General features: G+C 38.9%; 1 protein-coding gene and 1 long non-coding RNA gene across 5 annotated transcripts in view; one reads left to right on the top strand and one right to left on the bottom strand.

The window, feature by feature from the left end:
• MESR6 (misexpression suppressor of ras 6) overlaps positions 1–27,199 on the top strand; it is a 564,119-nt gene that overhangs the window by 393,851 nt on the left and 143,069 nt on the right. The gene's annotated exons all lie outside the window — the stretch shown is intronic.
• Positions 1–27,199, bottom strand: part of LOC117605904 (uncharacterized) — a 46,409-nt gene that overhangs the window by 8,690 nt on the left and 10,520 nt on the right. The window contains exon 2 of the long non-coding RNA XR_004581828.2: positions 316–25,997. This is a non-coding gene — a long non-coding RNA (uncharacterized LOC117605904). The remainder of the gene's footprint in view (positions 1–315; positions 25,998–27,199) is intronic.

The raw sequence follows: 27,199 nt of genomic DNA, 5'->3' as shown, positions 1-27,199 counted from the left end.
CTTAAAATAATTTAAAATTATATTTGATATTTTAGTCTCCTAGACTGCTCTTTTTAGGATCTTTAAAAATAGAAAATATCTATGTTAGAAAGTTAAAGTTATTAAGAGAACGTTACTTTTTGATCTTATCAATTATGCAAAATCAACTGACACACGATTATTGATTTACGTTCGTAGACATTTCCTGTTCTTAGAATTCCATCTCTCTTTCGAGCTCAAAGTAACCGGAAACACCTTAAATATTTGCATGTCCTATTACAGCGCTGAAAATATTTCGACTGCCCCTTTTGAAGTCGTGCGTAATTCTTCACTCACCTTCCCAGACATTTTTCGCCGAAAAAGTCGTCTCTCTTTCAGATTCAAAATAACCAGCAAATCATTGAATTCACTCGTGTCTTCTATTTTTTGTCTGAATTTCTCTTTTCTTCTTTATTTTTTCGTTTTGTATCACAAATATTTTCTAACGTCTACCTCTTCCGACATACAGTAAGCAAATAAAATATCGATTCCTTCTTTTACTTAAAAAAGAAAATATTTTGAACTTCGGTATTTGAATTTGCAACGTCAACAACAATAAGAGGAAATCAGATACGCAGTTTGATAAGTAAATTAATCGATGAGTTGCTAATCAATCGAGACAGTTCGATCATAAGCGAAGACAGGGTTTCGACATGATCAATTGTGATCATGATAAGTAAGATAACTTTGATTTCGCGGTATTTACGTAAAACTTCAGGGTCATGTGTTGCACGGTCAAGCGTCGCGACGAATCGATAATTAATGGCTAATTATTCTCTGCGACGGTTTTGTCCCGAGACTGATTTCTACCTTTTTTGAGAGCGCATTTTCCCAAAATCATAGACAAAATTAATATTTTCGATTCTGAGGTAAATTACAATATAATGATTTTTTGAAAGCATAATAACGAATACAGAATAATAACAATTTTGGACTTTATATTTATTGGACATTTAGTGATATTGGATAAGTATATATTTTTAATTGAAACCCGTTGTTCCTTTCTCGGGTACTTCAGATTATTATACATATATCAAATAGAGGTGGATGACATCTGCAGGATTTTCTTTATTATTATTATTATTTTTTTTTTTTTTTTTTAACAATATGCAATACATGTACACATATGAACAAACAATTTACTTTTCTAACATCAAATTAAGGCTCTAAATAGTCTTTTAGGAATAGTGTAATAAATTCAATGTATCGGTATATTAATTTAATAATATCTATCAAATAATACTTATATTTCAATAACAAATAGAAATATGAATACAAATATTCTGACCATAGATCTTAATGCAAATATATGTTTTTATAAAATATTTTTTCCCTTCAGGTGATTGAAAGTATTACCTTCATTTACACATTTTCTGAATAATTTATTTCATTTCTTCATATATTTTTTGTGTACTCTGATATGTTATGATTGCATAAGCTTCCGTAGATTATCGATGATATTTTACATTTCATATTAATTTTATGTTATACCAATACGATCTGAAATCAATAATATCTACTTTACATTTTTCTAGATATCAAATTCAAAAGATTCCAGAATTTTTATAAGTGGAATATTCTGCCAGTGCTGAGAAAGTAATTGCAACAATTATTTAGAATTTTTAAATATTCAGTTTTTCATAATTTTTTTTAATACAATTTAACGGGACTTAGGTTCAAAATACTTTTTAATCATATAAAGCCATAAAAAACAATACAAAATTGTAGTTATATTTTATACCCATAAACATGCACATGTGTCTAAAAATAAACGAATACCTTCTCTACTTTCAAATTTATTCCAAGATGGTACTTTAAATAATTAATTCTTTACTGTTCATCGAACTACCATGGATGGATTTACATTCTTAATTATAGCCTCGTAGTTTGAAGAAGCCGTTCTTCAAGGGCATTTTTAACTAAATTTCAAATCATAGATTCGATTGGTAAGCGAGAAAGCGTGGCATACTATTTTTGGAGGTATTGCCAATTCCACTTGTTCTTCCTTTCTTTCGAATACTTGCCATGTTCTACGTGTTCTGTTTTCGATAAAAGTTTGACTGGAATGACGGGTCTGTTTTTGGAACGTGAATCGTGGTACCTTAATCGATGGAAATTTCAATTCGAAATATTTATCTTGTCGTTTGCATATCATTCACAAATATACTTTTATTCGAAGAAGAGAAAATTTGGAATACTGTGCTTATTTCACTTAATTGCATTAAATTTTGATTTAAAAACAAAATTAAAATTCATGATAAAAATTTCAAAAATTAATATATTCCTTTGTAGACCCAATTCAGAAGAATATTTAACATTTAAAAAACAGTATCTTTCCGATTTTTCATCAGGAATTTTGTTTAGCTGTAAAAGCGGATTTTTTTTTTTTTTAACCGGACCAGCTTTTACTACACTGTTATTAAATTTTTTATCAACGTAAAATTCAACTAGTATTCTACCATAAAAATTGATTGAATATTTCAAAAATTCAGAAAATAATATTTTGTTGCAAGAATATTTTAAATAAAAGAATTTCTATATTTTAGAATCCATATAATGAATAGAATCTTTGAAAACATTTTATTACACGAATTTTTTAAAATGCATTCACCAACTCACATCTGTTAAAGCATTTTACCACATGGGAGTGTTTTTCAGTTACATAAAACCACTAAAATCAATTATTCTCACCAATTTCAATATCAATATCATTTCTCTTAGAATTTTCCAAAACCATTTATCGCACATGCTAAAATCACAAGAATGACCCCAATATTTCAATAATACGGTAGACATTCCTAAAATCGTTTTACCGACGAACAGAGACAGAGAGCTGAATCACGAGGTAGCAAAGTGATCCAGCGCGCGATCGATCAGCCACGAAACTGTGGGCGAACGTTCACGGGAAAATGAGCGAACACGTTGCAACGTTGGGAAAGAAAAAAAACTGCCGAAATAAGGAAATCGGTGGAACAGTAGGCGCTTGCAGTCGTCACTTACTTCGACAGAAATCGGCATCCTGTAGCGAGCGGGTCTGGTAGAGCGATCACTGATAAATCCCGTGCTTATCGGCCTCTGTGGCTGCGTCCGCCGGTACTTTTCCATTATCGATCCCCCGCGTATCGTTTCGCTTTCGTTAATTTCTCATTTCGACAATCTCCGGCCGCCTACATTCGGTCGACGATCTTTCGGCAAGTCCAAGAGCACGGTATGAAGTTCCTACTTTCTGAACGCTACGTAGGAACTCTATACCTCGCTGCTGGATCTCTACCATATATGCGTACGTACCGATCGGTACCTCTCTCCTCAATTTCCCTCTCGTTTTCGATCTATCTTCATGAATCTTCTTCGCGCCAGACAGTTAGTCACTTCACGAGCACTATTCGGTACACGCACTTCACGCACTATTCTTCTTCCATCGTCTCGATTTTTTTTTCGAACCATCGATCACGAACCGTCCTAACAGCAGGATCGTTCTGAAGGGTTGATTTTGGATACTTTCGAAGATGATTTTTATTCAAGGATCAAGGAATAGAACGTTCCAAAAGAAAAAAGTGCGAACAGAACGATTAAATCGAGGTACACGATGAAAAATGATAGATTTCGAGGACGTGGTCGAAAATGTATTCGGCTGCGTTTTACTGTAGCGAAAGAGTAGAGGTTCCTTCGTGGATAAGTCGTGGAGGGGAAAAGGATGGAGTTTGAACAGTTTCGTAAAACCTGCTCGCACGGAGGCCCGTGAAGAACTGAAGAGTCTCGAGGGGCATCGACTAGAAACACACACGGCGAGGACACACACGGCCCTCCGATTTCCCCTCCTTCTTTCGAGTCCACCGGCGACACTGACGCCCCTGGCGGTGAAGAATGACACGACGTCCGCGGAGGAAGAAGACGAAGAAGACGTCGAGGAAAGGGAGACGGGACAGGAAGAAGAGGATCGCCGGCGTGGATCTCGGAGGATCGAGATTACCAACGATCAAGGTTGCCCTGCAAATCAGAGGAAGATGGATCTTTTTTTTTTCTTCTTCTTCTTCCTCTTCGTCTTTCTTCTTTCTGTTGGGACATCGAGAAAGGCGTTGGATGGATTTGGTGATGTGGCAGGTTGGAAGAATGACAAGCGATTTATCAAAGTTACTCAGATTCGAGATAAGAGGAGGTGTTTGTGTTGGTAATTGTGATCGTCGCGGTTATTGATATTGTTCCTGTACGCGGTGCAGCTGTGTCGAGAGATGATTTTGAAATTCTTCCGTAAATACAGTTGTCTAAAGGCATCGTGAAACTTCCTGTTTTTTTCAGATTACAGAGATTGGAAATATGTGAAAGAATTATTTCGTACGCGCTCGAGTATGTGATTTTGATAAGATTGTGGCCACCGACAGAGGGTAATGTTATAGGCATTCTTTTCACTTTCTTGGAAATTCGAAAACGACCCGGTTCGCTTTTAGTTTCATTGCAACATTTCAAATCGTTTGAATTAATGAGAACAATTTGATTTAGAATCACTTCAAAATAATATATCGTTCAAATAGAATTCCCCTTGCTAAAATATAAAAATAAATTTACTATGGCACAGCAGTACTTACGACATTCACTAATTCCTTTGAGAAAGGTCTGAGAAATGTTTGTTCACCATCCTCTGATCACAAATCATTATAATTAGCAACTGAAAAGCAATACAAGTCGAACGACACCGAAACACAATGTGAAACCATGGTCGAAGGATCAACAACAATTACACGCTTAGGCGTTCGATGAATAATTCAAAGCGAGAGGCAAGAAAAACACAAATTCGTGAGTATCGATGGTTCATCGTATCGATTCGATGGAACGAATCGCGAACGTCGATTCGACTGATGCACCTTGGATAAACTTGAAAAAGAAAAGAGACCGTCAACAACAGATAATCCGTCGTTCAAAGGAAAATCGAGTCAATTGAACGATTCGATTACCGAACGATTAATAGCACTAGCCGCTGGTTGCTCGCACTTAAATGCATTAGCCAGATCAACGTGACCACCAGTGAGTCAGTCGAATGATATCATTGCCGCGCGATTAGAATTAACATAAAACAGTTTCGTCGATCGCCATCTGAGGCACGACGCGATCATAATTGCACGTGTTCGCACAGCAATCTTTTTTTAAACGATCAAAAACGGCTGACGTAGGAAAATTTCAGTTGGAAATAGTTAGTCTTTAATGATATTGCAGTTAATGTAATAAAAGAGACGACAGAAAACATGAATATTTTAAAGAGTGGTTCTTACAAATTAAAATAAAATTTCTATGTAATTTTAGCCACCGATGACAAGTTTATTTAGAGAGAAAAAAACTTGGAGACTAGAAAACTAGTATGTAGGAAATTGTCTGTCTCCCGTCGTTTCCTCGGCTAGTGGAGCCAATCGGAGCATCAACGATGCTCGGTTAATTATTCAAAGCAGCTGGCTGCAATGGACTCCCGCTGAACCAATCAAGTCGAATAGAACGAGGATAGAGGGGTGTGTTTCGGGAGACGGAAGATTAACACACGGAACGTTGTCAATAAAAGGGAGCTTTACATGTATCTTTCTTTCCTCAAAGATGGAATATTTGGACTCACTTTCCAAAGGAAGAAACTTTGAAAAATTATGAATAATTTTATTGCTTGGAATCGAAGGGTTAAACCAATAATGGTGGAAGAAACGAATTATTTCTTCAGCATGGTCAAAAATTCTTGGTTCCCCAAGAAAGGTTGTGGTTCGCCTAACAAACACATCAGACAGATGTCTAGCAGTCCTACTTGCATACCGAAGGAACACGCGCAACGTGCACGCATCTGAGACGAAGGAACCACGAAATAGGTCGGCCATGTGTGAATTGTCTTTAAGCTGTCGCAGCCACGCTACACGTGCTCCTATACGTCCCTCTTCCGCAGTTCTCCACATCCCGTGGGAACTTTTTTTTCCTTCGAAGAAAACTGCTGCGAGCCAAGCATCTTCTACGCATGTTATACCCTTCCATGACCCGTTGAAATTGACGCGACGATGAAAATTTACCCGTAATTGACAGAGAAAGAAACTATTTATCCAGCAAAGAATTTTATAATAGGGGTAGAAATGATCGAGCGCGAAGATTCTTCGGTGTTTCTATTGTTAGGAAAAATATTTTCTTCATCAGCGCTGTTCAAAGGCTACCATTCCCTAAAAATGTTTTTATACTGTCAGAGACAAGTTCGATGAGAATCTTCCATAATTTAATTCCAGAATCGCCTACACCTTTCCTATACCAGTTAGGTGGGAATCATCTTCCGTCTTTTAAAATGGTCTGGTGATACTTTACGAGCTAGACGCAGCCATTTTAGAATGTTTGAGATGATACTTTCAGTACTCGTCGCCAGAGGGACATTCGCTAACCTTTCTCGCTAGTACTCATTTAATAATTCATTACTCATTACTATATAGATTTCAGTATAAACATTAGCAGTATGATTCACATTTCAAAATCAAACTAAAATTTCATATAATAAAAAATTTATGAATTCAGTATGAAGAAATATTAATGAAAATGTGAAAAGTAAACTAAATGTTGCATTTTGAAATGCACGAGTCTAATGTAAATATTTTAATTATTTAATTATTTTATCAGAATGAATAGAATCTCAAAAAATTAGAAAACCAAGTCCCAAATATTTTGTCACATCTTAAGAGTCTGTTAGCAGCTTTTCTGTTCTATCACCATCAAATAAATTCTATAAGATCCTTCTTAGCCTTAGAAGAACCAACAGGTATCTTGATCCTTCAAGCTTCTAACAATTAACACCTAGTTAAATGCCAAGATCCAATACCGATCACGAAACAGCCGAGCAGCCGGTCCAATTTTCTTCCACGGAAAGTCTTGGAAAAAAATCGCATAGTTCGTGTCTTTGATAGAAGTCAGATAGTCGAGGATACGGATAATCTGGCCCTCGTAGGCGTTCCTCTTTTTTCCCCCGAAGAGGGCCGGCAAGAAAAAGCCGAAGGTAGAGTAAACATAGGCTCTCACCAGGCTGAGGATAATTAACCCGAGCGCGGGCTAACGAGTCCCACGATTCCGCGGCGAGGATCACGACACACCGCGATGACCGAGCGGCAAAAACGAGCGGCTCGTTCGTATGGTCGCGCGCGTTTCGCCGCTCCGCTTCGGCGGGATGAGCTACGACGAGGAGAGAAACTCGCGTCTACGTACGCGATATCGTTCTAGGATCGCACCTGTTCTCCTATCTCCGCGCTCCTTTCAAACTCTTTAACGACTCTTAGCTTAATCGGCGTCTAAATTACACGGGCCGGCTAGTCGCTTCCGGGGCACGTCGCGAAACCGCTTGATTTACAAGATAATCCTATTTTTTTGCGCGGAGTTTCCGAAGAATACACGCGAGCCTATCGCGATCTCCTTCGGATAGAACGGATTTCCTTATCGTCGAATCGCCGTTTAATATCAGTATTTTCTTCGCCTGTGTGTTTTTCCCTCTGTTTTTTTTTTTCCACTCGTTAGCTGATTGAATGTAAATAAGCGGCGACTTGTAAATGAAAGCCGTCGTAACTTTTCTGCCGCCGCTGCCGTCGAAATTTCCATAGTTACGCCGTGTTTCCGTCTGAATACGCGGAACTAACGCGAATCTGTCATCGTTCGTCTCGCGTTTATCGCGTCGGATGAATTCCACGTTGAACGAGCGAGCTGAATGTATCGAAGGACAGCGACGAAAGAAGATGGAGGTGGTAGGAACCACGTAGAGCAGGGAGGGACAGGCCAACGGAGACCCTTCCGGAGAGATCAAGGTTGCAAAGTAACTCCGATGACGCAATCGCCTGCAGCTGCATCCGGCGACATCTAATTGCTCTCGCCTTGTCATGCCAGCGGCATTATATATCGTGGTTGGCCGATCTCTCCCTCTCTCGGGCACCCTCTTTCCTCCTGTAACCGTGGACCGAACGAACCGTTCCACGGCCCGAAAGGAAGGAAAGGGGACCCGCTTTCGAGCAACCACACGACCCCTTAAACGATCGCGCGTCCAATTTGCGCTCGGCTACGAACCGGCGATAAAGATTCGCATGGTACTTTGTCCGGTTGCGATAATTCGTAATCTGACCGCGAATCGCGCGAAATAAATAATACGGATTCGATGATATCGATCGATGTCGAAAATACAGGCGGACGAGAAGTTGATTCGGCAGACCTTTTCAAATTATTCTAATTTCAAAGTAAATTACGTTCCTAGAAAATATCTTGAGAGACAATACGACTAGTAGTTCGATATGGTACATTTATTATGCAAGAACTTATGTGCATATTTCGCGAAGAACAATATCAGTTATTTAGAATTAGAATGTCTATTATTCTAATTTAATGCACGCTCAATGGTGACTTCATTATTGCACGTCTTAATTAAGCATGTCATCGATAAATTTATCGTATTGTAAGTGACAAATGCTTCGAATGACCGACTTGAATTGAAAAAGAAGTCAAGGTTGACCAAGTATAAAATTATTCCCTTTATACTGATTAATAAGCGTTAATTAAAGATAAAAGCATCCAATTTAAAAGAAATAAATATACGAAGTTACGCCTATATCGTGCAAGATAATTAGTTATCGCTTCCTCAGAAAGTTTCAACGAATTAAATATGTTCTAGTCGCACACGGAATCGGCATTAATTAAAATCCAATTCTAGGATAGAATCGTGTTATTATTAGCAGCGAGGAGGAAAACAAGCCCGGTTGGTCAGTGGGAATCGCGCAACTCGCGGCTACTTGAACGATTGAACACCGCTGCCGGGCAATAATGTTTTTCCCCTCTTTTTACCGCAATATCGATCCACGATCGACACACGGCCGTAACACGCTGCAATTTAGAAGATGACTCGGCAAATAAACACGGGTACTCGCGAATCATTCTCGCATCCGCGCACGAGGTGGAACTCGTTTGCGGGTGAACGAGAGATCGGACACGAAGATTCGATTTGATCGGGGGCCCCGCGAGGAAGAGCATCGCCGGACCGGTTTCAAGGTGAATAGCAAGGTGCTCGGCCGTCGAAATTGCTCCGTGTTACGAGCTGGTGGCGAACGTTCGCGCTGGAACGTCCCTCATCGCGGACCAACGTATCCCCAGAGGGGAATGCGAGTATCGCGAAATGGGATAACCAGTTTCATTTCGACGCTCTTGCAAAGAAGATGGAAGCTTTTGGTAATTTGTTACTGAATTTCGACGGGTTACCGTTAACCCTTCGGGTACCCACAGGACCGGTTAGCCATTTTCATGTATATCCTTTGTACTTGATTTTTGTTTAATTGGCCAGAATTTATTAGCCACTTATTGGAAGAATAATTTTCAGAGGAACAGCGCAAAATGTAGAAAATATCAAATTAAATTAAAATTGAGACTTTCTCCATGGTCCGCCGTCCGGGCGATAAAAGGTATTTAATGTTTTCGAGATTTTATAAGTCACAAAGAAAAACAGTTATTCGCAGTAAGTCTATCCTTGATTTACCAGAGGAAAATTAAAAAATTCTTTCAGCCTATTAACATTTCGATGAGCCAATGACGTTTAAAGGCAGTCAAACCGGAAAGTCACTACGTTTGTCGATAGACTTTGTCTCCTTAACTACTCGAAGTCATTAGTCTCAATTATAGTTGATTGCGTCGAGTTTTCCTTATCTAGCAGTGATGTAAACACAGTAGGTATTTTCAAACGAGATTCCATTAACCAATTCCATTGAAAATTCGTTCGAAAAAGTTTCACTTTCCCTGCAATTCTCGACCGGTTATCCGAAAAAACTGTTAGCAATTTATCAGCTAGGCCACTCGAGTACCCTATCGAAACGAACGGAAACAAACGTATCTGTCGGTGGGAAAGAGATAACGGTGAAACGAGCCGTGTTTGAATCAATTTTCGGCCGAGTCTCGTTCATCTCTTACGAGCAGATCGAACGCTGACATCCATCGAACGCTTCACGGTCCGTCGCGGCAATCAAACTTGTCGAGAGGATCCCGAAGAAGCAACCGGGGCCATTTCCAAGGGTACTCCGGAATTATGAAACTCTGCACGGCTATTACTCGTCTGTCAGGATAACGCGTAAAACAGAAGTTTAATACCCGGAGCAAGGTACTCGTACGAAATCGAGGATGCGAGATCCTGTAAAAACGCCTACGTGGTCGTAAAGGAGAGCCTCGACGGAAGGCGAACTGCTCCCCTCGCGGACTCCTCGCCGCTCGCTTCCGCTCTCGCATCCCCCGAAAAATTCGTCCCTCTTTTCTCTCCTTTCCTTCGACGTAACCCCTGCTAGCCGAGTCACGAAATATGGATAAGATTTCGTTTCGAGTGGCGACGGTATTAGAAGCACCGACACCGTCGACAAGGAAACGAGGAACTACGCTGTAATCTGGGGCTCCTGGGATCGAGGTATTATTTCGAGGTAATAAGGTGGATATTGAAAATTACTACGGTGAATCTTGACTTCGTCTGCAACAATCAGCTCTGTTTCTAGACTTTTGATGCTCTTTTCTTAAGGGATGTAACCAGGACCGGATTAAGGTTTCTAGGGTCTCGGGCTATTTAACCTTTGGAGGGTCCCCTTGATTAATTGAAATTAAATAGCATTTGATCGTAAAGAAAAAGTGAAAAAAAATTCAGTATTTTTTGATACAGTAAATGGGACAGTTCTCTTTAGACCTTCCTTTAATCTAGATATTTGTTTTCTGTATAAAGAGATGCGGAAATTTGTGGAAAATGTTGGAGGATTATGAAAAATTGCAGAGAATTGTAAAGACAGTGGAATGATATTGCGATAGAACTGTCTAAAGTTTACAGTTCCTCTGTTACGGAATCTGTATTATTGTTCCAGGGAAGTTCGCTTTGAAAAATATAAAATCTGTTTCTGAGTTAAAATGAAAGGATCAAGTACAACTGTGAAAAAGTATGAAAAGCTTGCAGAGAACGATGAGGGGTTATGAAAGAATGAAGTCGAAGGATAAAGCTTCTTGTAATTAGAAATTGTTTTGTAAGATTGTAAAATAGTTGCAAAGTGCATAAAAATGTAGAATGGATAAAAATTTCCAGACTTCTAACTTGCAATTTTTTTAAGTAGGTATTCGAATTTTATTTAAAAAATATTTTTATACAAAATAGGGTGTGTGTTTCTACATCTAAAAATCCCCGAAGCTTAAAAAGCAAAAATAAGGCATATATGAAAAAACAGTAAATGGAATTTTGCCAAGGAGAAGGAAAAATATTGACACGTGTCTATCGATTTCACGAGGTACACGTGGATTTTGCAATCAACTCATCGGTGAATCATTGTGCACTTCTGAGTCATTCCTCCAAAGGATTACGTTAATGACATACTAATAGGAACTACCAGTTATTAACGACAAAAATGGAAGACAAAATGCCAAACTAATAAAATATTACCTTCATATTTTTTTTTCTATAAAGCTATTTAGTAAAACTCAAGTAACAACCTACATTCAAAATAAGCATTATTCGAATCAGTAATATTTTATCTTTTTAATAAGAAAAAGTAGATGTATACAATTATGTTTACGTTGCAATCTTCCTTCAGTAGCAAGAAATGATTGCTAACATTAACCAGAAGCATAATCGAACAAATGATGCAATCACGAAACGATATCCGCGTCCTTAAACTCGACTCTATCATTCTCGAATAACAAGAGTGTCCAATGACGGCATCGAGACTCCTAAACGTCCTGTACAGCCGTACATCATCGGAAAAAGATGACAAAATGGGAGCCATTGCGATGCATGTGACCCTGAGTGCGACCGTTCGAACCCCAGATCGACCTTTTCGAAAAGCATGGGGGAAACATGGTTAAGTGGGGAGTGAACCATAGTCAATGCAGGGTTGCAGACTCGTTCACGGTGAAAGTAGAACGAAAACCCCTCGAAATTTAATCAATTAAGCCACGCGCAACCCCACCCCCTTGTTCGTTGCATTGGTGACCGAAACGGTCGAAAGATTCTTACAAAATGGAAGAAATCAGCACGAAATCATTTAAATTGTCACTTTAATAAAAAGTAAAAAGAAGTAATATTCTAAACATTATAACATTTAATGTTTAGCTTTGAAAGAAAAATATAAAAAGATTATGTGAATCGATTCGATTGAAATTTTGATCTCTGTTTGAAAAAGCCATAAAAGTGTGCTGAACCCATCGAAACTACGCTACACAACATCAATAGAATCGATGTCAGGATGAAATAAAACTAGAAACGAAACCAAAAGAGGGGGACGAATGATGGAGAAAGTGTGGGCGGAAGGGTGAAATCGGACGCGTGACGGCTCTCCCGTTATATTTGCGGACGGGAAATCGGGAAATCGCAGAAGTGGAGCGCAGGAAATTTCCAATAAAGGGAAATCCAACATTCGGTGGCGGCCGGCTGCGCGCCCCAATAACAAAGCAATAACTATCGACGATGTGCACACGGCCATTATACGTGTCCTACCAGCATCCATGTAAACGTGGCTACGTGACTGTGTGGCCGGTGCAATTGCATCCCACCCTATCCTCCTGATCCACCCTCGCGTCCGTACGTTGCGACACATCGTTGCATGCCTCTCCCTACATATTGCAACGCGCGTTCCTTCGCTGCGTTGATATTCCGCGAGCAAATGCTTGAGTCACAATCGTCGCACGGGATAAATAAATACCGCGAGGCACTCGTAATCGCGATACGAATATTTTATCGACAGAGATTCTTTGGTTTGGATTTGTATTTTAGGTCGGCAAATTAATTTGCAACCTTCACATCTTTATCTGTGCTTAATTACTTATCAAAGTTTAAACAATATACTAATTTTTATAATGATTTTATACTAGAATTCTAACAATTTTTTCAATAAACTGCTTGCAATAATTATAATAGTAACAGTAATTCACGCTATGAATCGTGGCATCTAACATTCCAGCAATTTAGTACACCGCATACCTTTTCACCGTTCGAATCACAATCTCAAGATCAAAAGCGGAAACTGGCATTTCTAAAGACTCTAACTCCGATCGCAAACTCTGTTGAATATTCAAACAAACCGATAACGTCGTGCACAAAGCATCGTTCATCAAAGAGGAAACCAAATGATAAAATCCTTTTATCTCCATCGTTGATTCTAAATAGAAATCAGGAAGATTTTACTACCGATAGGTATTATATAATTTTGCAACAAATTGAATTTCTCAATAAACGCAATATTAATGATTCAATAAATTACAAATTTATTTACAAATGAATAATTCTGAGGTGTGAATTTGTTGTTTCATTGATACAAAGGATAATCTACAGTGTTTGCAGTGTTTACACGAATCGTTGGATACGTGAAACAACGAAAAATTCAGGCCGAGATCGTTGTTGCATTCCCCGGCACATCCGGTTCGATTGGTTTATTGCACGGCCGCGATCGTACGGTTTATCGCAGTCGGAAATGGAATTGTTAGGGGCGCGTTTCACACCCTCCGTTGACTGGCTAACCCTGATTTTTTTTTCACCTCCCGTGCTCGATTTTTCGCGAACTGACCACGCAAATAAAAAGTATCGATGAATGACACGTTGTTGCAGCAATTGGGCCAACTCGTAACTCATCGATGAGGTGGGTGAAAGCTGAAGAGCATCCTATAAAAAAGTGGTGTAACATTGCTCTTCGGCAAAACGAATCTGTCTTTTTATAACCCAGACATTATTTGATGTTTCTATAATATCTTGATGCAACCTTTGCTATTATTATATTTTGCTAAATTAATGTTTATAATTAATTTGAAAAAAGAGCGTAGTTTCATCGGTGACGAAAAAGTAACGAAAACTTCGGGTTCCTTGACGAAGTCGAGCGTCGAAACCCCATAACTCTCACCCATTAGGCCCATCACGCGGATCAATCGTCGGGCTTCAACGCGACCTTCGTCGTTTATTTAATTACCGATTGTACCCACCTACTCACCCCTGGTATGGCTTATTGTTATGACAGTCTTAAAAGTGTTCTTTAAAACATGAGATCGAGCAGTATTGTTTGCTTCGATTTGTAACGAGAATCGTACATACTCTACGTGTAGGTCATTAAACTTGTTACATCCCAGCAATTTTTTCACGTAAATGTTGTCATTATAATATCAATAAAATATACATCCCTAAATTGCACCCAACATCCGTCAATTCCAACGTTTCTATCCACGACTGCACAAGACACCTTCCTCAAGGATACGATCCTGAAGAATACTGTTTGACCCCATTCAAGCGAAGATATCCCCGCGTGGACGTCGAAACCGAGAGAAACCCTTGAAAAATCTCTCGATCTGTCATTGACGTGCCCTCTGACAATCCCGAAACCATTCTCGTGCCATCCATCTATCCGACTGGTGCATAATAAGCTGGCTGAGGGGTTAAGCGGGAGCTCGTGCCTTCCAATCACGAGAAGGGTGGCACGGGGCGAGGGTCCTGACGCGAAAGGACGCGGGGGTCGCAGAGGGGGGACGCGAACGGTGTTTTTCGACAGAATAAACCGGGGCGGTCTGTTGGGGGTGCATCACACACGCGGCATTTATGCGAGGATAAAAGAGGCCACCCTCGCTCTCGCGCAGCGCCATTTTTATCGTGTGCACCACGCCCGTAACCAAGCCCCAACCCAACCCTCAGTCAGCACGGTCAATTGTCCTTCCTGGATGATCGTGGGCTCGCGAACGATCCTCGTTTAACCTGGATGCGTGCAAACAAGAGAAAATGCTTTTGATTTTGCTCCCTTTTTATTTATCCCTCTTTCATCGAATCAGAATTTTCTAACGCGACGATCAACTCATTTTCTTTTTATCTTTTAATGTAATAGAGTTTTTTTTATATATTCTTAGATTTTTCTGAATTTCTTTCTCTCTTTCTCTCCCTCTCTCTCAGTGTTTGAGATTGAATGGAATTGGAAGAATTTGATTTGAAACTTGCCTTTCTTCACCTCTTGTGTTCGACGTTTCCTACAATTACACGAGCACACCGGCCATTTCTCATACGACTATTCCTAAGATCCTCGTAATGTTCTTGCGAACAAGAAGGGGAAGTGAGGGGCAAGTGCTCGTAAATAGGATACGACGATCCATCGTGACAGGGGGAGGTTAGCATCCCTCTATTAGCATATTATAGTGCGAACACGGTGGCGCAGTAGGCAATAAAGCAGACAAGTAACAGTCAACGGCTGTAATCCCCTTGGCGGGGCGTGACAGAGCGATAATAGTAATTCGAACAAATCATCAATTTGTTTCCTATTAAGAGCCTTAAACTCTGGTAAATATCTTCTATTATTTGCAATAATAATGATTCCAGAGAATGAATGATAGTTAACGTGGCATTAAGAATGCAGATTCATAGAAATTAATTTGAATGAAAATTACAGTTTAATATTAGAATTTCTATGAAGCAAAATTATTTCGAATGCCAAGGAATCGTTGGAAAACTAAAATGCTATCGATATTAGCTGAAATTGTTTAAAATTATACGATAAAAAAAACTGAAAGGATACAAAGAACACTTATAGCGAAGAAGAAACGAGCCCCCAGGATAATTTCGTTATTATTGCAACTTCTGAATCGGAGCCGATGGTTAGATAAAAAATGAATATTCGCTTCAGTGACGTTTAGACTTGTCCAAGACAGTTTACTCGGCAACGTGATTGGTCGGATGAAGAAAACAAAACACGGGGTCCCGGTCTAGATTAGCGTCCTGGCCGGCCATTGATCTCGTTTTTCATTCGCTTTTTACCGGAGCAGGTTTTCAAGCGTACCGATCCGATCGGTGACGAGTATCAGGCGCCATAATAAATCGTAATGTTTCCGCAAAAAATGGAAGAAAAAGAAAATTTCTATCGCAACGGACGACAGCGCTCGCGGTGTCTTCGTTTTTCTTGTACATCCTCTTATCCCTTCCACCCTCAATCGTCCCTTATTTTAAAACTGGTTCTTCCCGATCTGAGTTACAGGATCGTCGGGATCCTGTTGTATTTTATTGAAACCGTAAACAACAAGATCGATCTTAACTGCGTTTTAATTCAAGTTACGGGGTCATTAATGGGGTGAAAGGCACAGTAGAAATGGACACGTCCAATTTTCCATTAGTAGTATAATAGGGATGTTATTCGATTTTTTTTCCCTTTTAATAACCGTTTGATAATTCCTCGTTTCGGGGTCTCTGGGGATGAACTAGAGACCATTTTCCAGAAAATGAGGAATTATAAACGTGAATGTCATACGCGAAACAGCCAGGCAAGAGACTGGCATGCACGCACGTGTAAGAATAATGGGCGTTCTCCGGCGGGAATTACATGGCGGGAAATTATGAAGCGGCTGCTATATCAACCGTAACTCCCGAGGATCCTCGAGACGCGTTTCACACCGTTTCCGCGGCGCGGAAACCGAACAGCTGCGATAGTAATCACCACTACCGCCTACCTTAATGTTCATTGCGAGTAGCGAATAATATCCAAGCGTTTGTCCATTAAATTCCGCCATTTTAGATATCACGGGAGGGGTGTCTCGCTTCGTTTCGCAGCCTAAACGTGCACGCACAGCGTGTGCACGGGGGAGGTGAAGGGGGACGAGCAAGAATCGGCGTGAGGGAAGCGCGCGAAACAGAGAGGACAGAACGTGTCGCGTTAAAGAGGAACGAAGAGGGAGAGTAATAAAAAAGTAAGGCGCTATCGCAACGAGGAAGTCGGCGTTTCGCGGTTGCGTGCTCGGCATGAGCTGACGTCAGCCAAGATGGCTGCCGTTCGGCCCTCTCCTTCGTCATCGCGAAACACACGTATACACGCACGCGGGTCCCACGCGCGCGTACTCGCACGCACCGCAATGACACTGGGGGAGGTTTCGGGGCTGATTAAGTGATTAGCCGAGAATCAAGTGGGAGAGGACGGAGAAAAATCATAAGAAACGTTCGTATCTTTCCGCCACTTCCGCTCTATCTTCTACTGCCTCTGATAACTAGGCAGCAAGATTAATTTATGAAACAAATTCCTTTCATTAATATAAGTACTATTGCAATTCAAATTTGTATTTGGAAATAGGTGGATACACGATGAGAAAGAAAATCTAATGCCGCTTATAATTGGAGATGTAATTAATAACTGAAGAAAAATGATAAATGTGATTTATAATCTGTATATGTATACGAAACTTCTCTTCTTGATTTAGAGTCTGCTTCGAAACAACTGTGAAAAGTTACACGTCAAGTAGATAGGTTCGCAACTTCCGGAGTGGAAGTAGTTTAAGTAAGCCGTGACTCAGACTTGGCTCAAGTACGCTCGAAATCTTTATTTTTAAACGTGATTCCTCCATCGTAATTTGCTTCAGATTAATTCAACACCGTTTGAAATTGCTCAGTGAATCAATTTTTTATTGATTATTTAAAATAACTTATTTTCGCAATTAAGATACTTCAGCAAGATAAAATTTAATGAAATTTTCATTAAAACAACTTAGCATTGTATTTAGCTAATAATTTGCCATGAATTGAAGAATTATTTATACAGAAAAGAAGAGAAAAATCAAAAGTAAGCAATAAATCATTGGTATGACAAAATACTTGAGTGATACGTATGTCTTGAAGAACAGTCCTTCTTCAATCAAAAGAAACGATAATTTAAGGAAAAAGTAACCAGTCGTTTCGTGACAAGGCTATCATTATTCTTGGCAGTGTGCAATCAGACTTGAAGAACGTTGGAAAAAATCACAATCCGATATTTCTGAGAACAGAACGTTCCGATGAAGAAACAGCCAGGTGGTGTACAAGATAACATAAAATATTTATTGCCTCGCTACAATTCTAACGACAAATACTTCATTCCTACCCGTAATGTTATATAATAAAAAGATAATAGGAGGTACTTGATTCTTCAAATGATAAATTCATTTTTTTTTTAACTCCGAGGCAGCAAATGGCATAAGCCTTATTTTGAAATTCTATATTATTAATTTTGGTTTGCTGCAATTTGTCTTGTTTGCTGTAAGTTCCAACACAAAATCTCTTTTTTATAAAAATATTTCTTATCGATTAATCATTACACCGAAAGAGAAATAATCCTGTTCAATGAAAATTCGCATTTCGCAACAAATGAATCAATGGTTCGCGTGGAAAATTTCATTACACAAAAAGATACTCGCGATATTTTTGATCGGATTCGCAATTCTTTTTAATAGGTTTATTCGAGGCACAGTGATTGAACTCATAATTGCCTTTGATTTGGTGAATTGCAAACTTTTCACATTGTTTTGCCCTCTCGACTACCTTTGATTCGCGAACGTTCAATTGAGTCTAGAAATTTTTAACATTTTGTGAATTCGTTTCTTCTGAATGAATTTAATTATTCCAGCAATGAAAAAAACAGTTTTGATTCCCTTTTCTTTGAGCAAACTGATCATTCTAGCATGAAATTTTCATTCATAAAATTTGTACAGAATCTTTTGAAGTTTTTTGTATAAAATTCTCGAATGATTCCCCTTTTTCCCAGATTAACAATTTAAAAAGAGTAAGTTTCTCAGTAGTTAATGTAACCCATTCATCAGACTTTCCAAATATAAAATTCTATCCATTTCAATAATTTATCTCTATTGCACAACACATTAAAATAACTAATAATTAACCGTAATTATAAAAAGTAATTCAAAGAATGTACAAGTAGAATCTTTTATACATTAAACCAAAAGTAATGAGACTCGTTGTTTCATAAGTTAGATTGGTAGCTCTGATAAGAAACAAGTGAATTACTATAATCTGTGAACCTCATTAAAATATGCAGATTGTATATATCCTAATCATTCTAAATAACGTGGAGAACATAATTATTAGACGAATAACCATTATTTATCGTCAATGTAGCTGTATCAAGCAACTATGTATACCATGTTATTCAGTACCTCTTCTCAGTCTCTAACAAAGGGTTATTGTTTTTACCCTGTATTATACATAAGTAGATAAATAAATTATCTTGGTTGAGTGCATCACAGAAATAGAACTCACCCCATGACATTATACTACCTATCCGTCAACAAATTTTTAATTACAATATCTTAGCTCTTTTATTCCAAGAATCTTAGTTCCTACAACTTTGTTTTATTTGCAAAATGAAAAATGTCAACGCCTTGTGTTATACTGTAGGGAGCTGGAAAGAATTCACCCTGGAGTAAGAGGGGTCCTCCGCGTACACTGGTCGGCTTTCTAATTTTACACAAGTCTAATTAGCAAATATGACTGCTTCACCATATGATATACTACTTCTTGTTTCCCAGCTCTCTACAGTAATAATATAGTTATCCATGGTACCCAATGACTACTTCATGACAAGCAACTATAATTAGCGAAGGGGGTGATTATTTCAATTAGAAATCTTGAACTTTCAACAAATATTTCATAAAGGAATAATATTATTTTACTACCGATGCCTCGAATAACGAATCGAAGCCGAAGCTGCGACACAGAACTAATTCCCGTCCGACCGGTGAGGTCTGGCCGGTTAAGAAGTGACGTTAACGAAAATTTAACGGTGAGTTAACAGCACGACACGCTGAGCCAGTAACCTATAAATGCGTCCACCGGGGGTTGAACGAAAGCCGCGACGAGAAAGACAGAGGAGCAAAAGGGAAACGAAATGAGCGACCGAGGGAGGGGGTCCAGAAGGGTAGAGGGGGAGATCTGCGAGCGCCACCCTTTCGTATGCAAATTCTGGAACACCTGGAGGCAAAGGTCGCATGCAAATCAGCCCTGCAGCCATCTGATCGGACCCAACCGCGGCTCCCCGTGCAAACACGTGTTTTTTACAGCCTCCGAAAATCGTGTCGGTGTTCGCATATTTCTTTTTTTCTCACTCCCTCCGGTTACCCTGTTTTTTTTCTGTTATTTTTTTTTCCATTCTACCACTCTTTATCGCACGAGATTTCGAATACATTTTCACGCGGTTCATACCGAGGCGCGAGTTCTGTTTGCCGACAAGCGAAACGATTTTCATGACAAATATCAACAACTGGCCGCTCGTTGGAAGCCGACAAAGGGAAAAAAAGACCACCATGGAGGTTTATCAAATTTTTTACCCTCGCTTGCCTCGGCATCCACCCATTAATTCGCGTACGCGTGTCTCCGAAAGGGGAAAAAAAAGGTCGGCGAAAACACCGAATCCGTTCGCGAGAGCCGCGAATCCACTATCGGGACGATTAATTCACCGACGGACCATGGAAATTCGCGGTCGATGAACGCTTGTTAGAATGCGATCAAAGTTATTCTACCGTTTATGTCGATTTCTGTGGTACACGAGTATAATTTCGCGGTTTTATTCTGTGTACAGTGAAGGAGTCCAAGGTGAGAATTAATGGCGGGTAATTTTCCACGATCGACGATAAAGCTGTCGATCCGAGTTATAATTGATTATCGATCAGTTGCCATGCAGTCGTAAATATAGTCCTATCGGAATGATTTATCCCTCTCGATCTGATCGCGTTTGTGCAACTACAAGTAGGTATTCATCAAAAGAACGTTGAAGAATTTCTTATTATCAGATACAAGCAATTTAGAGCAATTAGTGGAACTAATTCAAATTCACCAGAACCTCGTTCTTTCAATTCGCTGTGTTTATTAAATTAACAGGGTTGATTGTTTTGGATATGTGATTTGAAAATGAATTTAATTCATTTAATTCTTTTCATTAAAAAGAAATATTATTTTGTAAATGTTATTTTCCTTCTTTTTAAAACGGTAATGAATAGAAAAGAATCAATCTATCCAAATAGGTTCACGATTAACGATAATTGTCTTCGTTGACAAATATTGCATGAAGCGAAAATATAATCTCAACGAAGAAAGGAATGGTAAAAGTCGCAATACAGTAACAACCAATTTCCTAAACAGGGTATCCTAACTCTGTATGTATTCTACTGGAATTACTATACACTTTACAACAAGCATAAAACGAGGCTTGAAATACCGAAAGAAATGTTTTTAGTAATAGTCGAAGGATATAAAACGAATGAGTTACAGGATGATACATATGGGCGTGGGGTATCCAATTAACTCTTTATAATTATTATATTATAAACACGTCCTTTTTACATGAAAGGATTTTAAATGCAAATATTTACAATGCGTACAGATTAAAAAAAATTAAATATTGAGCTTAAAATTATTAGAAGTATTCTAAATAAATTGATTTTACTGTGATATAATATTTCTGTAATTAAATCCTTTGAGAAATTAAAAAATCTTAGTGTTTTTCTACGATCCAAAAGGGGAGGATTTTTTTAATACTACTTACGACTAAAAAGAAAATGAAAGAGTGGACGTACGAAGAATCGTTCATGGGCCTTTGGCCGCGCTTTCTAATTATTCTCTTCGTTAACGACTCCGGCTCCTTAGTTGGCCAACGTGACGATACAAATCGTAGTTTCTTCCATACATATGTATGTGTGATGTAAATTCAAGTAAACACCGCGATATGAGGCCGACCCGATCGGATAGAGACGTCACCATGGGGTTAAAATACGCCTTGCAGGAACTGGTTAATTATACGAGAAAACTCGTCGATTTTCTATCGTGTTATACCGAAGAAAACAGCCCTGAAAAAATTCTTAAAGTTCTATCATTGGTCCATGAATATATTTTCAATTCTAAAATTTACATATTTACTGATTTCTTCAATTTTTTCCTTTAGTTTCTTTCAAGAACCTTCTTTGTGATCAAAGTGCGTTACAAAGTTCCATTTATTTCAAGCTTTATCCGTGATTTTAACTTGAACGCAGTTTTAGACAAACGTCTCGCTAGCTACTGCACTTTCCAGGCAACGTGCAAAGAAACTCCTTTTTATACCCCCTTTCAAAGAAGTTACGGGGGACAGACACGAGGCTGATAGGCACGAATTAGCCTGAAACGCGGCTCAAAGTTCGGCAAGTTCGACCCTCCTTTGCAATTATTGATCTGATAATAGTCGCGGGCCAACCGGTGCACACGATCCGGCTATTTAAGTTCGTTACATGCACGAAATGAACTTTCGAGTTTCCATCGGCGTTAAACTTTTTACTGGCGAGCTCGCCTTCCTTGTCGGCTTAAATAATTGAAACGTCCGTCTGATCTCGTTGCGAATACACATTTATCTTTCTCAGACATAGATTTTCCCAATTTTTAAAAATGATTTATCAAATTTCACTGATTTATTATTCAAAATTACCATTAATTTTCACATTAAGCATTTAGTACCCAACAATGGCAATTTATCAAACATTATTACACCCATGGTTCAAATTTATTGCTATAATAATTATCCGTTATCGACAAACAAGAAATAGTACCATAATAAAGAAATTAATCCTGTTTATCCAAAAAATTCGTGTTAGAAAGCTGTTTCGCCGTGTCCGTCCAGCGATTAAACGGAAAATAATTATCCGCTTAGCTAATAAATCAATTGTCATTTTTTTTCTTTTGATGATACTTTTGCACGGGTCTGTGTGAAATGTCTGGTAATATTATCATTCCCGGTCATGTTAGTTGTAGCGGGTTCGCGGGCTTATTCAAGCCGGCGGCGTTTATCGACATTGCGTGCGCCGTGCCACATGACGCTCAGGAATTTTTTAATGGTGTCCCATTGCGCGGAGGTTCGTTAAATTTCACGGAGAAATATGTCTCGTTCTGGCGTGCGGTCCGCGCGCTCGTAAACACGCGGTCGAACCTTAAATTTTTCCTAATAAGGACATGCTATCGGGCCCCATTATCGTCCTACCCGCTCACTATTGTCCCGTTAAGACACACCGTAATCGGGCAACGTTCCAAATAACTCGTAATTAATTATCGTCGCGAGAAGATTATCGACGGACAGTTACGAAGTACCCTTTTAGGGACTGCTCGCCCTGTTCCCTTATATTTTCTTTCCATTTGGATATTCACTACGTCGTCGTTCCCTGATAGTTATATCTTTAAAAAGAATTTAGTGAAAGACTGTATTATAGAATACTAAGAATAATTATGGATTAATTGAAGTTACTTCATCAATATTTTCAACAGCAAATTATAATGTAAAAGAAATATTTCAAAATTTTTGACAAATTCAATTGCCTCTCAACTTTTAAAACTTCAAAATATATTCAGTAATCATTTTTAACGATTTTAATAATTTTAAAGATATTGACTGCGTTTTTTAAATATAGCTCAAAATAAAGATCAATAAATATGCAATGAATCGTTTAAAATAATATTTTGAAAAAAAAAAAAAAAAAAGGAGTGGTGCTATGAATAGAGCCATCTTTATCCTCCAAAGAATTTTAAACAGAAGACAGAGAAAATAAACACGATCACTAACGTTATCAACGCATTCCTGAATCGTGCTTCAGGGTCCAAGAGGAATTAACTGGCGAACGTAACTCATGGCAGTGAAACGCGAGGCCTGCTCATCGAGTCATTGGCCCCGGTTTTACGACGATGACGTGGTCTGTAAATCGTGATTTTTATTGCGCCACGATTTTCGTTGTGCTTTCGAAACGGTAAGCCTTCGAAACTGTCGCCAGTAGTTCTTTGACCTTACCAACGAGAATCAGAAATACTCTTGATCGGCGCTATAATCGGAAGATACTTTTCAAGATCATTCGCTTTCTTCAATCGAAGAAATCAATCGAATAAATTTTCATAATATAATTCTGTGGTATCGTAACGACCCACGAATGTCCTTATCGTCAGCGAATAACCGAGTTAACGATACAACGATTTATAAACGATCAAGGGACGATTCGAGCATGAAACCAGGGGCTGTACTTTTTTAATTAACGCGCCTTTAATTAGCGGTAAAAATCGTTTCGCTTAAGATTTCAAATTGAACCGGTCTTGAGATCGGGCAAGGGGAACGAATAACTGATCTTTGGTGGATAAACACACGGTGGATATGTATCGTTCCTCGTTCCTCTCTCGATCCCTGTCTCTTTGTTTTCTCATTTTCCTTTTTAAATTGACGCGGTGCACGCGAACGAACCTTCTCTAGGCTGAGCTCGCCACGACGATGGCTCATGTGAACGGCCAAGCAACGTCCATAATTAATGATAATTGTTCAACTAGCTTGATGGCTTTAATTAAAGGCAGTTCTGCAATTCCGCACGGCAAGCGTCCTCCTATTTTACCATCTCTCTTTCTTCGTCTTCTTTTTATGTTTTTTATTTTTTTTTTTTTTTTCTACCTCCCCCTATTTGCTCGTTTTGCCGACGAGCACGGTTAACGTTTTATAAACGACCGGCTATCGGGTCCCGAGATTAGAATCCAGCCTGGATTTGACGAATCGAAAACAAAAGGCTATCCATTATTGCCTGCGTGTCAGCATAATGAATGAAGAGCGCGGAAATTCTATGGTTTCGACGCCGTAATTACCCGCGGAACGCAAGAATTACCCCGTTAACGATTTCTTCGGAACCCTCGTTAAGCCGCTCGTACTCGTTACCCTCGAACGCTCTCTGTTATTTCGACGCGCTGTTTTTTTTAACTGGCACCTTTATTTCTTCCTAATCGCGTAAGAAGATCGACGACTTATTAATGAGAATCTTCTCCTGCTCCGTTAGTTTATGTTCTTTTTCCTTTTTCATTTTTTTTTTTTTTTTTTTTTCTCAATTGATCTGAACCAATTTAGTTTTCACCTGTTAACAGGAGATCGGTAATCGCTTTTCAAAGCAGCTATTTAGTCGACCCATTATCTGTGATTTGATAATCGTATGGGGAATATATCGACAAGATACGAAGGAATAATTAAGAATCGTGTTATAAATTTGAGATAAGATGGTTCAAAATTTCAGAAAATATGTAAAATGGTAAAAAATTGTGTTCAAATACAACAAATTCCTCGATACAGAATTTAAATTAAAACCCAACCAAAAATCAAAAGAATTCCAAGAATTTCTTAGAGAAGAAGAAGCGACGAACCGGAACACATACTCAGCGTCCCTCGAAACGCTGTTATCCGAGGATAGAGAAAGATAGATCGTAGTCTAAAAGTCAAAACGATCGTTTTTATTTATTTTTTTTTCTTCTATTAAGCCAGAGCCAATGTCCGCGTAGCTATACGGATTCCTCCGTGGAAGAACCCTTTAGCTCACGCAGGAGAAGAAGGCCGCCTCGGCCCTGCCATGTGTTTCGAATGAATTTACATGACGTCCCGGCGTGTAGCTATGTCACTTTTTGCCCGTGTGCGTGCGTACGTACGTGTACGTTGGCCAGCATGTGGGCAGAGATTCCCTGCAGCGGCAGATGTTGGACCATCTTCCCGTGTGCCCCTTCGAGATACGAAACTCGCCATGATTATACCCTATCTACCCACCGAGGACAGGGCCGTATCGTCTTGCTGGATTCTTCAGCGCCTTGATCCACAAAATGACGTAACACGCCAATAACCCTTCTATTCGCATAAATCGGATATTTCTATTTCTTTGAATCGACGTTTTTCACGGTTAATAAAATTTCTAGCTTTTAAAATATTTATAATCCTCTCGATTGAGAACAGAGCCGTTTTTCTTAGCGAATTATGAACGTTCCATCCTCTACTTCTACCTTTAGCTAAAGCAAACTCACGTTGCACCTGAGTGTGCTATAGGTTCCAAAACAATTTTGTAGTTTAAAGAAAATTTATGTATCAATACAGGATACTAATCTCAGATACGAAAGATTAATAATTTTTCAAAGAAAAATTGAATTTACATGAGTCATCGAGAAGGGGCGTTTTGAGAGCAAATATCCGGGGGTGTCTTGATATTAAGAAGGTTCTGCATGATCTTCAGTGGAGATTCAGGTTAATCAATCTTTAATACGGATACGAGTCACTTCACTGGAGCTATAGGATATTTTCAAAAATTTCATTACCGATTTATAGATGAATTCGGCCATGCACTGAACAAGCACGACACTTCCGTACAATTTCTCTCCGGTTTCGCGATGATTCTTACCGAAATCGCCACTAAGCAACATGCACACTTATCCAGTGTCACACCTGAAACAAACAGAGAAAAATATTTTATTAATATCCCTGTCACTTATTGCTTAAAAAATAAATTTGTCATTTGTATAACAGTCAACTTGTTAACGGATCAAAAATGTAAACCCATAATCTCATTACTTTTGGAACAGATCATATACATTTCTTATGGACAAAAAAGAGTGCGTTGTAGGTTCTCAATTTTCGAGTGAAACTACATTCGAACGAGTTTCTCGGGTTACAAGTGTACTCGATACCCTGTCCGAGAAAAATAGGATAATGAAAGAAAGACAGCCGGTAAATACGCGAAAAGTTGGTGGTCGTTCGATAACAAAAGAGCGTGACATGATTTTTCGTTGTCCTCTTCTTTTTTTGTTTTTTTTTTTTTTTATTTTTGTTTACCGGACTTCCCATGACATTTTTTTACATCGTTGTTTGGTCCGTATCGTTGCACCGATAATTCGAACCCTCGTTTCGAGACACAGGAAATGAGAGTGCGGTTTCACCATCCGCTCCCGCTTAATAATTATTATTATTATTTCGAGCCGAGGCATCAATCATACGGATTTCGTGACTCGACTCCGCGAGGACAAGACGTGCACTCCGAGTGAAAACGCGCCGAATTTAAAGGATCGCCAACATGTTCTCACTGATGGACGTTAATGAACATCAACGAATGACAATAACCGAACAAACTATATACTTCCGTTTCTTTCCCTCTGTTAGCAAGAAATCCAGTGGACTAGATCTTACGAGAAATGAGATAAATATTTGAAATACACAATGGATCCAAAAAGTATTTGCACACTTTTTAAAATAGAATAATTTCTTTTAAATTGGATCTAGATAATAAGTTTAGAAAAAATTGCAAAAATTATAATTGCAATTTTAAAAAGATTGTATTTTTGGAGCTTAAAAAAAAAATTGATTGTATAATAAGAATCAAGAATCAAGCGAATCAACTGGCCGAAATTCCCTGAAATTAATTCAGAACCACTATGATCGTGCTGAAGGATACCACGAAGACTCTTCGGAGTACCGCTCGGCATCAGAGCGAAGATTCGTCTCGGGTGTCAACCCTGAACCAGCCGAAAAATCAGGATGGTAATTTCCTTGGTGTCGGCGCGATCGTAACGGCCGATACACTGTAGCCTCTAAATGAATTCAAATTAGCAATACCGTAAAACACCTCCGGGACGTGACACAATGTATCGTAT

This window comes from Osmia lignaria, chromosome 9 (genome assembly GCF_051020975.1).
Source record: "Osmia lignaria lignaria isolate PbOS001 chromosome 9, iyOsmLign1, whole genome shotgun sequence".
In the NCBI taxonomy this organism is placed as follows: domain Eukaryota; kingdom Metazoa; phylum Arthropoda; class Insecta; order Hymenoptera; family Megachilidae; genus Osmia; species Osmia lignaria.
The sequence above is the reverse complement of the archived record's forward strand: the minus strand, read 5'-3'. Positions and strand labels throughout refer to the sequence as shown.